Genomic DNA, 13,896 nt, shown 5'->3' on the forward strand with positions numbered 1-13,896 from the left:
TCCATTTCACGGAAAGATTCAAACAATATCATCTGAATACAAGTGTGATAATTGTTACTATCAAGATGATTTTAACCCATAATGACATTTCCCAATTATAACTGATCTGATAGATATGTTTCTGTAACATGTCTTCTAGAATATGAATCCCTTATTCTGACTGTCCGTCAATTTACCTGTGAATTCGAATATATATAACTTGATATTATCAATGAAATAATAACATTTCAAAATAATTATTTCCTTTTGTTGACAAGGTAATCCAGATATACTTTCTATCGTACTTTCCTTAGAATACCGACCAAAGATTACTACAAATTGCATTAACTCACTCAAAATATGACATCCCACCTTGACTTATTGACATAATATGAATTTACCTAAGTAATGAGAACTAATATGTGAGGTTAAGCTCAACCTTCTACCGTCTATACTTTTGTTGTTACCTATCCCCTTCATGAAAGCTAGAAATGGGATATATAGTGAAAGTATTTCAATTGTTAACATCGGAGCTTTGAACCATACCGAGGCCATAACCATCAGATGAAATAAAAAAGATAGTTCTATAATAAAATTGGTGTTACAAATGTATAGATAGAACAATACTTTAACCATCAATAGTGTACTCCAAAAAAGGAGGAAAACCGAATGTAGTCCCAATAACAACCAGTGCAGTAATACAATTTCTATAATCTGAGATTTATATCACCGTGCTCCCATGATCGAACTAGGAGGAAAACCTAGGTTTTTAGGTGTTTTTCGGCTATGGAGAGAGCAAAATGAAGAAGAAACACATTTTACAACATTGAATTTTGTTTTAATTTCATAAAATTTACAAAATTGCCATTATACTAATTTCTTTCAATTTTTTCTTTAAAATTAGTTCTATTACTGTCCACTATCTAAAATAAGGACCAAATTCCTTATTGGTCCTCCCACATTACTAATTAAGCCATTTAATCATTCAAATCTAATGGTGATCAAGTTTTACATCCTTTACGATTTAGTCTTTTTAATTAATTAACTATTTAAACATTAAAATTTCTTAACGAAACTTTAATATAACCTTAATGATACTCAGTAAATATTTATTAAAATATTTACATTTCACTATAGAAATGAAGTCTCGATACCTTATTTTCTAAAACACTTAACCTTAGGGTCTTACCACTTGAACTTAATTATTCATTCAAATAACATAATTTTCCAATTCAAAATTTATTTTAATACTATAATTAACTCGTAAATATTAAAAATAAATTTATGGGCTCACTTGTCAGATTTGTAGCCCCAAAACCACTATTTTAGAGACCATTGAAAAATAGGCTGTTACACAAATGATTTATAAACATATATCAATTGACAATAATTCATGGTATATATAATCATGTGGGCCTTAATTCAAGTTTACGGGGGCCTAAAAATAGTCTATATGAATCAAAACATAAAATTTTGGCAAAACTTGAAAATTTAGAAAATAAGGGTTACACGACCGTGTGGCCAGGTCATGTGACACAACTCAGACTGTGAGGGCATTCTGTAACAACCTATTTTTTAGTGGTGTCGAAAACAGTGGCTTCGGGGCCACAAATCCTACGAGTAAGTTTGTAAGTATTATTATTTAATATTTACGAGTCAAATGTGGTATTAAAATAAATTTTGATATGGTAATTTATGTTATTTGAAAGAATAAATAGGTTCAAGTGGTATGACTCTAAAGTTAAGTAATTTTAGAAAATGAAGTATCGGGACCTCGTTTCTATAAACCGAGCTGTAAATATTTTATTAAATATTTACGGAGTGTCATTAAAGTTCTATTAAAATTTTGTTAAAAATTTTAATGTTTAAATGGTTAATTAGGTAAAAAGGACTAAATCGAAAAAGGTGTAAAAGTTGAGTTCTATTAGTTAAAGGGGTCCAATGGCTATGGAATCTTAAATTGAAGGACTAATATAGCAATTATACCTATTGAAATGTTGGTGGATAGTTTTGGGTAATCAAATGCTTGAAATTTGATTGATTTCTAAAAGGACAAAATTGTTATTTTATAATTAATTGAAATTAAAAGAAACAAAAGGCCTAAAATGCTATCATCTTTTTGGTTTTTCTCAAATACAATCAAAACCTCCATGGATAGCTTAGGGAAGCTTTCGGCCAAATTGGTTTTGGGTGCATGGCAAGCATGTTGATCCCGTTTTTAATGATTTTTATGTTTTTGTTATCGTATTAGCTTAATCTAGCTAGCCCGGGGGCAATTTGTTAAATTGTTAAATGTTTAGAATTTTAACATGGATGAATTTGAGGTGTTCTTGAAATTTTATTATAGATTATTAAGCTTTATTGTTAAATATATTTATTTTGTTAAGTAATTTTTAATGATTTTAGTGTTTGAGGAATAAAATGTGAAATTAGTAGAAGTACAAGGACTTATTGTGAAATAATAGAAAATATGGGCTGTAGTACGGTTCCAAACAATTTGGCTAATCATAAAATTGAATAAAAATGGTTAATTTGCATGTTTTGGGCTTAGGGACTAAATTGCATAAAAGTAAAATATTAGGGATAATTTAGTAAAAAATGTTAAAAAGGACTTAATTGCATAAAATGAATTGGGTTTTTTTGTTTGAATTAATGATTGAATGTAGTTATTAATTTAGATCAAGAACGAGTGGAAAATCGAGGAGAAGAGAAAATTACCAAAGAACCCCTATATTTAGTCATTGCTGCAATGTAGCCAGGTAAGTTCATATAATGGCTGTTGTATTAATGTTATTCAAATGTATTTTATTATGTATCCGTAATGTAATTTAATGATGTATATCAAAATTAATGTTGTGATGTTTATCGAGTCCCGGTTGAACCTTAGGAATTTGTAGGATGCAAATGACATGTCATTAGGGATTTCATGTTTCGGGTGCTGGTCTTGAATGTCCTAACGATGGCTGAGGTCTTGCATTTGTTGCAGATACTCCACAACTTATGTGAGCAGCATCGTGTAGCTTACATTCTGACCCACAGCTCGTGTGAGCAGACCCATTTCACAGCTTGTGTGAGCAATGATGTAAAAGAAATGTTACAATTATATAAAGGCACACTTCGTGTGAGCTTTCCCGAGTATCTGATGTAATTCTAGATGGTTTAACGGGTAAGAAAAGGGAATGAAATGGTAAGTTCGTAATTGGGATGTAATATGATGTTATAAAAGGATTGATGAGTTAAATGATGTATTTATATATGAGAAATCTTCTTATGCTATGGATGAATTCACTTATATCATGGACAAATACACTAACTCGTGAATTGATGATGTTGTTTAGGCTTATGCTAAGCATTTGGATTGGAATGGTAAGTAAATGGAATGATTCATAATCTTATGAAAAGGTTGATGATTATGTGACATGTCTTATAAAATCCTATTATGTTATGAATGAAATTATATGTGATGTTGATGAACTTACTCATTTGTGAGTTGAATGGTGTTCAATAGGCTTATACCCAGTTTAAAGTATTGGTGTTGAATCATACTTAATCTATTTATTATAATATTGAAGTGGTAAGTTATGTTTAAAGTTTATACGAGCTTACTAAGCAATCATTGCTTACGTAGTTATTTTCCTTTACTTTACAGATTATCGAAAGATCGATCGGTTGGAAGTTCGTTGGAGATCTATCACACTATCCAGTGGACAATTCGGTAGTTTTTGAGTAATTTGACTAAGGTTTATAATGGCATGTATAGGGTGATTTGTAATGGTATTATGATGCATATGTTAATGGTGTTTTGGTATGTATAAGCTTTGGAAAGCTATGTTAGTTTGGTACACCTTGATGCCTTATCAAATTATGTGATTTTGGATACTTTAAAGTGCTTGTTGATATGGTTCTCTTGGCATGTTGATGATGGTATAAAAATGGTTACTTGTGATATGTTTTAATTCATATTTGAACTAGGTTATTATGGATGGAAATAGCCTTATTAATATGTATAGGAAGTTATGTATTTGGTAATTTGGTATGTTATGTTTGGAAGAGTATGTTTGGTTGATAGACTTGGAAGTGCATGTTAAACTATGTCATTTTGGTACCTTTAAGTAATAGTGTAAGCAAACCATTAGGATATTGTGATGGGATAGAATTAGTCATTTATGTTGGCATGTGTTGCTTAAAATGCACTAGGTTGGGCAAATGTGAAATGGTTAAATTGCATGTGAAATGTTTGTATACAAGTTGAGGTGCGTTTGAATGGCATATTGGTTAGGTTAATTAGGTTCTTTGAAATGGCATATTTATGCATGTTTGAATGATGTTTAAGTTCCTTGAAAGTGTGTACAAATGGTCCAAATGTTTATCCATGTATTGGAGTTGGAAATGGCTTGATTTTAGGTAAATTTGGGTCCACACGGCTTAGCAACACGACTGTGTGTCATCTGAGAGTCCCTTTGTATGCAAGTCAGTGAGTTACATGGCCTAGCACAAGGCCTAACACACGGGCGTGTGACATAGCTGCATGACCTTACTCAGAGAGTTACACGGGTGAGGAAACGGGTTGGGACATGGTCATGTGTCCCTATTTTGAAGGTTACACGACTTAAGGTACAGGCGTGTGTCTCAGCCTTGTGAGGCACAAATTTTTATGATTTCAAATTGGTTCCGAATTTCTTCTATGATGTTTCTAGGGCCTCAAGGGGCTCAATTTAGCAATTATATGTATGTGAATGATTGACTTATGATATGTTTAAGTTATTGAATGTAATTAAGTTTTAAATGTTCCATCTGTATGGTAATGCTTCGTAACCCTAATTCGGTGACAGATACGGGTTATGGGTGTTATACATTCAAAGTAAGTACACACGGTCGTGTCCCAACTTGTGTGTCAAACTGTGTAACTCACTAACTTGGCTCACACGACCATGTTGTAGGGCGTGTGCTAGCCCGTGTAACCTACTGATTTGAGACACATGGCCGTGTCTCAAACCGTGTAAAAGCTGCACCTAAAACAAATAAGCATACACGGTCGTGTAAGGTGATTGTGTGTGGCACACGACCATGTGACAGCCCGTGTCCCAGGCCGTGTGCTATTAAATTACCCCCTAAAGAAGCTAATTCTATGCTAAAACTTGCCCAACAAGGTGCACCTATAACACAAACCATCCCATGACCAAAACACTCAAAACACATACTTAAAACATGTCAAAACAACTATCCTAAACTTCTAACAAACATACCATTCATAGGTACCTCAATTTATAACGAACCATATTGACACATTTTAAACATACCACAAAATTTACCAAATATAGATTGAGATATTCATCTATACATAAAGATCACCTACTCCAACAGTACAAACCATACTAAAAAGAAATTAGCTAATCTTCATCGTCATCCATGACTATTAACATTAACAAATTCATAACAAAACCTATATACATGACACAACCTAAAAAGAGATACAAAAGCTACCAAAATAGCTGGATAGTGTGAGCTTTAAGGTCCATCCTTTCGATCAGTCCACAACTGTTATCTACAAAATAACATGAGAAGAATAATAAGCTTAAATAGCTTAGTAAGATCATAGTATAATATCTACTTGACTTGTTTAGTTAACATAAACACTTAAAGATATAACATTCTAAATAAAATCCTCAAATGCATTGTACATAAGTTCTCATAATCAACCAAATCAAATGAACAACTCCTTAGAAAAATTATCATAACAAGAATATACCAATTCCATGTAACCCTCTATATCATTTAGTCTAATTCACCAATACTCGGTTCACATACTCTATCATTACTCCATTTTTAGGGGCACCATATATGCAAAATAGGGGCACATGCATGCAGTCAGGAGCACCGAAGTGCAAACAGGGGCACGGATGTGTGAATAGGGGCACCAAAGTGCAAACAGGGACATCGAAGTGTAGTCTGGGGCACAGTTGCTCAAAGAAGAGCACTTTTTCATTTCCATATACATGATAGAACTCATTTCATTCACATATAATTTATTACAAATCCAAGTAATACTACTAACAAAAACAATCCTTTCTTCATTTCATGTAAACATACATACTTGCAATATACATTGTTATACAAATAACCCAAGTAACTTCACAGTTCAATACATCAATTATCTAGAAATCAGTAATCTAACAGATGTTAGTACAATTTCTAAAATAAATAACTATGAACTTACCTACGATCACTCCCGATTTCTCAACAAGGACTACTCCATAATTTTTTGTTTTCCACGATTATTGTCTTTCTGATTCAAGTCTTGATCTAAAATAATAATTAAATACAATCTATTAAAATCACATACACTTCACACTCAATTGAATGCATATGACCCTAAATTTTTCATTAATTATACATTTTCCCTATTCCTAAACTTAAATCTCCAAATTTAGCAAAATTTGCCAAATACCCATGTGAGCCGAATGTATTACCAAAGTTGTACAGTCCAGAACTGTTCAAAATTCACAAGATTACCATGTCAATTTTAATATTTTATCAAATTAATCCTAACTCAAAAAGTAACAAAATTACTTATTAAACAAATTCTAATCAACAACTAAAACCTCTATTTCATCATTTAACATCCAATATAACAAGGATTCATCAATGACAACATATAAAATCTTTGACAGTTTCAAAAACGAAGGTATGGGTTAGTTGGACCTAGTTGTAACGATCTCAAAAACATAAAAATTACAAGAAACGAGTTTAAAAATCATACCATGCAATCCTAAAGGAGAAGACTGAAGCTCAAAAATCCACTTCCATGGAGGTGTCGATTGTCCAAAAGAGAAATAAAGATGACACCACTTTTGTTTTTATGATTTTTCTATTTTATTATATCATTTATCATTAATAATAAATATTATAAAGTATAAAGACAATGAAATTCACCTAATAATCATCCCACGTAAACACAAATGGATATTTACCATTTAAATCCTTCCTTTCATGATGTTTAAGCCATTTAATCTATACAATTCACTTATAACAACAGTTTTCCATCTTTTCCAATCTAATCCTTTTTCTTAAATTAACTAAGTAAACCTTAAAATTTCTTTACCAAAATTTAATACGACCTGGATGTAACTCCATAAACATTAACCAAACAATAAAACGCAACCCCACATATCAGAATGGTCCCAAAACTTTCTTTTCTGATATCACTAAAAAACGGGATATTACATTGATTGATTAGTCAAGGTTAGGTAAGTTTTACCAAAAGGAAACTAACCTTTTATTATCCAAAGACTATTGAGATTGGAATTTTTATTAATGGGGAAGAAAGAAAATATATAAATATTTTACAAAATTTTAATTTATTTAAATTGAAAAAGTAGACAATTTTTTTCATTTTCCTCCTTCCTGCAAAAAAAACCCTAACTTTTCGCTTTTATAATCATGGTTAGATTGTGGCATCTTCTTCGACGAATAACACCATTAGAAGATTTGTCTTGTTCCCATATTTTGATTCCTCCAATAAATATAAAGTGACCTAATAAGGGGAAAAGATGTAACCGGTTGATGATGGTAAGTTCAACCAAGGAATCATCTTTACCTTTAATGTTTTTGGAAAAAAAAATTCATTGCAGTTTTCATATTCTCCTAAAACAACCCTTTGTAAAACGCCCCAAATCCACTTACATCGAGCTTGTGAATGGGAGTTCAACTGTAGATATGAGAAAAGGTGAGAGGAAGATGATCCGAATAAACATAATGAGTAGGGCTCTTTTGGATTTAATTTTTTTTTGAAAAAAATAGTTCTTTTAGTTTTATATATTTTTTATATTATTATATTTTTCCAATTTTTAAATTTTTTTTAATTCTTTTTCAATTGATGATTTCATTATGACACTACCATTGCCACATGTCTTCATTTCAGAGTGCCACGTGTATTGAATTTAATGCTGTTAGACTCCGATACCAATTTAGTTGACGGAAAAATGTTTAGGTACCAATTTGGGACAAAAGAAACCATAAGTACCAATATGGGAGAAGTTGACAAGTTCGGGTATGAATTTTCTATTTAACCCTTAAATTAATTTAGTAAATAATGTCTATTTTTAGAAAATAGAAAAACATGTATTGGGTTGGATTAAATTATAAAGTGTTGGATTAAAAATTCAGGAATCACATATAATTGGACCTAATACATGAGAGGCCCGAATCCCCATCATAATACATATGAGGGGAGGCACACCCAATAGCAACCCATCTCTCTTAGTTCAACTAGGGGATTAATTTTTTCTATTAAATAAACATTAAATGATTTCTACTAATTCAACTAGGGTTTCACTTCCTCTTCCTATAAATAGATGGCACTGGTAGTGTTAAAAATACAATAAGTTACAACTTTTGAGATATTATTATTTTACCCAAAAATAGTCAAAATTTATTTCTAAGTATAAATTCTATTTTCCGAGAATAACAATTCTACTGGTTTCCATAAGATAGAAAGATTTACTTTCCTACTTAAAGTAAGAAAATTATTTCTAGTTCTATGTTTGATTCGGAATTTTTCGAGCCCAGACTCGAAGCAGTTCGTGGTATAAGAATATCAGAGGTCATTTGGTTGAAAGCCAAAAACGACAAGGATTTGTCTCATTCAAAGCACACGTATATTTCAAGAAAAGTTTGTTGCTATAAATATTACAAACCGACTTGATTTTCAAAATTTTACTTTTTCGTTGTGAAAAATATGAACCGTATTTTTTTCAACATGTATTTGACCTAGAAATGATTATATAACATGTTTTATGCATGAAAGTCTCATATATGGATTTTTTTTGTCAATTATTGAATATAATTGATCATAGTTACTCCGGTAATGAATATGGCATCATGTAGCTTAGAACTGGTGATCAGGTCGGGTATGAGGTGTTATATTTAGTGTATTAAAGCTATAGGTTTAGCCGATTCTCGAACTAAATCAAGCTTAGAATTGAGTCTAGAGGTACATGTCAAAGTTGAGTCAATTTTGAGTCGATATTAGGATGCCGATTATAAAATTCATTTATTTTGTAGCTAAAGATGTTTGGGGAATCGAGAAACATTGTTGATAATGATAATTACAACAACAATCATTTTGTTATGGATGAGAACAAAATTAGAATCAAGGTACTAGAATATATCTAATCAGTGCTCAACAGAATAAGGTCGATAGACCTCATTAAGAAGGTCGAATGTTTTTCATCGAGGCGCATGAGCTGGTCCACAGGTTGCACTGGTAATCACAATGCTACGAGCTTCGGTAAAAGAGTTGCGTAAATATGGCGAAATTGAATTCAAGGGGTTGAAAGGTGTGGATCCCTCGTCAGCTGAGGCTTGGATTGAATCGATGGATCGAGTACTGTAACAGCTTGAATGCTGTTCGGACGAGTTGTTCCCCACCTAAAAAAGAAGGCACACTAATGGTGGCCGATGGTTACTCAACACATGACAACTAACCAAATCACTTAGACCTGTTTCCAATCTGAATTCCAGAAGAAGTATGTCAAGAAGTTGTATCTAGAACACAAAGATCAGAAGTTTATGATATTGAGACAAGGTGACATTTTAGTAGTTGATTCTGAGCGGGAATTCTTGCAGTTCAATAAGATTGCTCTAGAATTGATACCATCCAAGGTAGATAGTTGTAAGCGATTCCTTTGGGGATTGTGTAATGAGATCAGAGTTCAGTTAGTGTCACACAAGCTGAAAGAATTCGCCAATCTAATTGAGTGAGTTAAATGGTTGAATAGGCCATGGGCCTTGATAAGAAGACCAAACCTTCCCAAGCCTTCAGAAAGCAAGTCAGGCCATCTAGTTTTCACCTTTTTCTAAAGTAGGCTTGAGTGTCTCGGGGACCCTAAAGATCGGCTTCAAGGATTATCAGGTCAGAGAGAGATTGAGACCGATAGCCATTAGTGTCTGTAGGTAGTGTTAAATGCCCTGTAAGAGATTTTTGATGTTTTAAATTATGATTCTTTTGGAAGAAAGCACAGGCGCTAGTGCTGGAAAAAGGTTGATACGCGTTTTAGATGCGGGTCTTTGGAGCATTTTTCTCGGGAATATTCGAAGAATGGTGATGCTTTTCATGTTGCACTTAGATGTTTACTCCTGCTGTTATGGGTCAGGGAAATCCTCACAGCAGTTCCGTATTGAAGGGAAGTCAGAGAAGGGGGACCGAATCAGTCGTTCACCAATTCGATGCTAGAGCCTATGTGGTTAGGACCCGTGAAAATGATGACGCTACTAATACTGTAGCAGGTATATTTCTTTTATATTTAGCATCTGTATATTTCTTTGATTGACTCTGGTTCATCGTATTCTCATATTAATTCTTGTTTCATGAAATCAAGGAATTTCATAACTAAATTTTTGAAATTAGCAATGGTTGTATCAAGTCCTTCGGGACAAACCGTGCTCGTTAACCAAGTGTATAGGGGTGTCCGTTGGAAATTCAAAATAGATTATTTTTCTGTTGATTTGTAAATTATGTCGTTTGGCGATTTCAATGTGATTTTGGGAATAGACTGGTTAACCAAGCGTGAATTGATTTTTGACTGTCGCAAAAAGAAGTTTTTGGTCCAAAGTCCGGATAGTGAGGTTGTAGAAGTGAATGACATCAAGTCGAGTGGTTCAGCTTGTATCATTTTATCAATTCAAGTTAATAAGCTCTTGAGTCAAGGTTGTGAAAATTTTCAGTCGATATTATTAGCTCGAACTCAAATGAAAGCCAGATAAGTAAGATTTAGACAGTATGTGAGTTTCTAGATGTGTTTCTTGAGGAATTATGATTGGATTGCCTCCCGATTGTGAGGTTCAATTTGCAATTAAAGTTTACCTAGGTACAAATCCTGTGTCAATGGCCCCGTACCGTATGGCACCAAAAGAGTTAAAAGAGTTCAAATTTCAATTGCAAGATCTCTTAAACCGCGGCTTTATATGTTCTAGTATATTTCCTTGGGGAGTTCCAATACTGTTCGTTCAAAATAAAGATGGGTCGATGCAGCTCTGCATTGATTATTGATAGTTAAATAAGCTAACGATTAAAAGACAATATCCATTGTCGCTTATTGACGATTTATTCTATCAATTGACAGGTGCATCGATATTCTCTAAGAAAAAATTGAGATCGATATATTATCAGTTAAAGGTGAAGGATAGTGACATACCAAAAAAGTGCTTCATACAGGGTATGGTCACTATGAATTTCCTATGATGCCATTCGGGTTGATGAATGCACCTCGACATTCATGAACAACATTTTCCAACCCTATTTGGACCAGTTTGTAGTTTTGTTCATCAATGATATCTTAATATACTGAAGATCAAAGTTTGAACATGATAAGCATTTGAAAATTGTATTGCAACTGTTGCGTGAGAAGCAACTTTTTGGAAAGCACAATAAGTGTGTTTTCTGGTAACCTGAAGTGGTATTTCTAAGGCATGTTATTTCAACCAAGGGAATTTAGGTTGATTCTAGAAAGATTGAAGTTATTCTTCAGTGGAAGTCGACGAAAAATGTATCGGAGATTCGAAGCTTCCATGACCTGACTAGTTATTACAAGAGGTTTTTGAATGAATTTTCAAAAATAGCTTTTCCTGACGAAGCTCCCACAAAAGAACGTGTTTTTTTGGGATAATTAGTGACAAAAAATTTTCGAGAAGTTGAAAGTCATGTTGATAGAAGAAACCAATCTTGACCTTGCCTAAATCAGGAAAGGAATTTGTGGTATTTAGCGATGCTTCACTGAGTAGATTAGGTCGGGTTGATCCCAAAAATATTAAAGCTATTCTTCAGTGGAAGTTGCCAAAAAATGTATCGAAGATTCGAAGCTTCTATGGTTTGATTAGTTATTACAAGAGGTTTGTGAATGAATTTTCTAAAATATCTTTTCCTGATGAAGCTCCTACAAAAGAACGTGTTCTTTTTAGGATAATCAGTGTCTGGAAAGTTTTGAGAAGTTGAAAGTCATGTTTATAGAAGTGCTGATCTTGACCTTGCCAGAATCAGGAAAGGAAAGTGTTTTTTTTTGGGATAATCAGTGTTTGGAAAGTTTTGAGAAGTTGAAAGTCATGTTTACAGAAGTGCTGATCCTGACCTTGCTCGAATCAAGAAAGGAATTTATGGTATTCAACGATGCTTCACTGAGTAGATTAGGTTGTGTCCTAAAGCAAGATGGTAAAGTAATTGTGTATGCATCCTGTAACAGCCCGATTTTGGGTCTAGTCGGAATAGTGGTTTCGGGACCACAAATCCGACGAGGGAAAATATGGTTATTATTATATTTTTATGGTCTACAATTTCACGGAAAATTTTCGTAAAATTTCGCTTCGAAAATTTCGACGTTTAGCACTCAATTTAGTCAAAAGGACTAAATTGTAAATAGTGCAAAAGTTGAGTTCTACATCTTAGAGGTGTCTAATTGTTATGAAATTTTAAATTGGAGGTCTTTATGTGGTAATTAGACCATTAGTTAGTTGATGGACAAAATAGACATAAGAAATGGGTGAAATAGATTTTTTTAAATGGGGCGTTTTAGTCATTTGGTTATTAAATAGAATTAAATGGGAAAAAGATGGCAAAATATGCTCATCTTCTTCATGGTGAACGAAATCAGCAAGGGGAAGCCATATTTAGGGTTTTAAGCTTTCAAGCTCCATAGTAAGTGATTCCAAGCCCGCTTTTAATGTTCTTCGCATTTTGGAATCCTTAACTTGGTTTAGCTTATTCTACCATTAATTCGTGTTAGGGTTCATATTTGGAAAAATACCCATAGGTGAAATGTGTTTATTTTGCTGTTTTATGGTGGAATATGAAGCTAGAGATTATGTTAAACAACTTTTGCTAAACAATTTTAAGCTTAAAACGGTAAATAGACATAATCGGTAAAAATAATTAATATTTAAAAGTATGTGTTGGAGTGGGAATTTGATGTTGCCATAGAAGGGAAAAATGTTCCGCATGTTATAAAACTTAAGAATAAGTGATGAAGTTTAATTTCCGAGCTTGGGGACAAAAGTGTAATTATGCAAAAGTTTGGAGGCAAAATTGTAATTTTTCAAAAAGTTGGGTGGTGGGTTATTTTAATAAATGTGAATATTAAACGAGTTAAATTTTCTATTATAGATCAAGAAAGACGTGAAGAGTATATCAAACGGGGAAAAGAAAAGATAGTGGAGTAAAGTGCAAAATTACGATATTTTGCACCGAGGTAAGTAAACACGTGACTTAATGTATTATTTTGATATTATTTGATATATGTTGAGATTTATTTGGAATTAAAATAAATGTTTGGCAATATCCTAAAAATGTTGTTAAATCGGAAAGGTGATAGAGGGTTGCAATATATGGTTTATGGGTTGAACACTCGGAATAAGTTTTAGAGTATGTTGTATATAAAAGGGGTTCTTGTGTCGATTCCCGATTCATTGGTGGTGCTAGGTGCGTGATCCACCATACCTTTGAAATGTGAAAGGGGTTGCTATGTGCTGATTCCCTCGAGGGGTTGCTAAGTGCTGATTCCCCGATTTCATTGGTGGTGCTAAGTGCGATATCCACCGTATTTTGAAATGAAAAGGGGTTGCTATGTCTTGATTCCCAGGGGTTGCTAAGTGCTGATTCCCGATTTCATTGGTGGTGCTAAGTCGATATCCACCGTATTTTTGAAATGAAAAGGGGGTTGCTATGTGCTGATTCCCCCGAAGGGTTGCTAAGTGCTGATTCCCCGATTTAGTGGTGGTGCTAAGTGCGGGATCCACCGATAACGGTTAACATTCCGAGTGTTCAACGAAAAAGTGTGGAAGGTGAATATTGCCATATGGTGGAAAATTTTATGGGGTAAATATTGAGTTGAATACTAAATCGACCCATGTATGAGATGGGAGAAAATA

This window comes from Gossypium raimondii, chromosome 3, assembly GCF_025698545.1.
Source record: "Gossypium raimondii isolate GPD5lz chromosome 3, ASM2569854v1, whole genome shotgun sequence".
In the NCBI taxonomy this organism is placed as follows: domain Eukaryota; kingdom Viridiplantae; phylum Streptophyta; class Magnoliopsida; order Malvales; family Malvaceae; genus Gossypium; species Gossypium raimondii.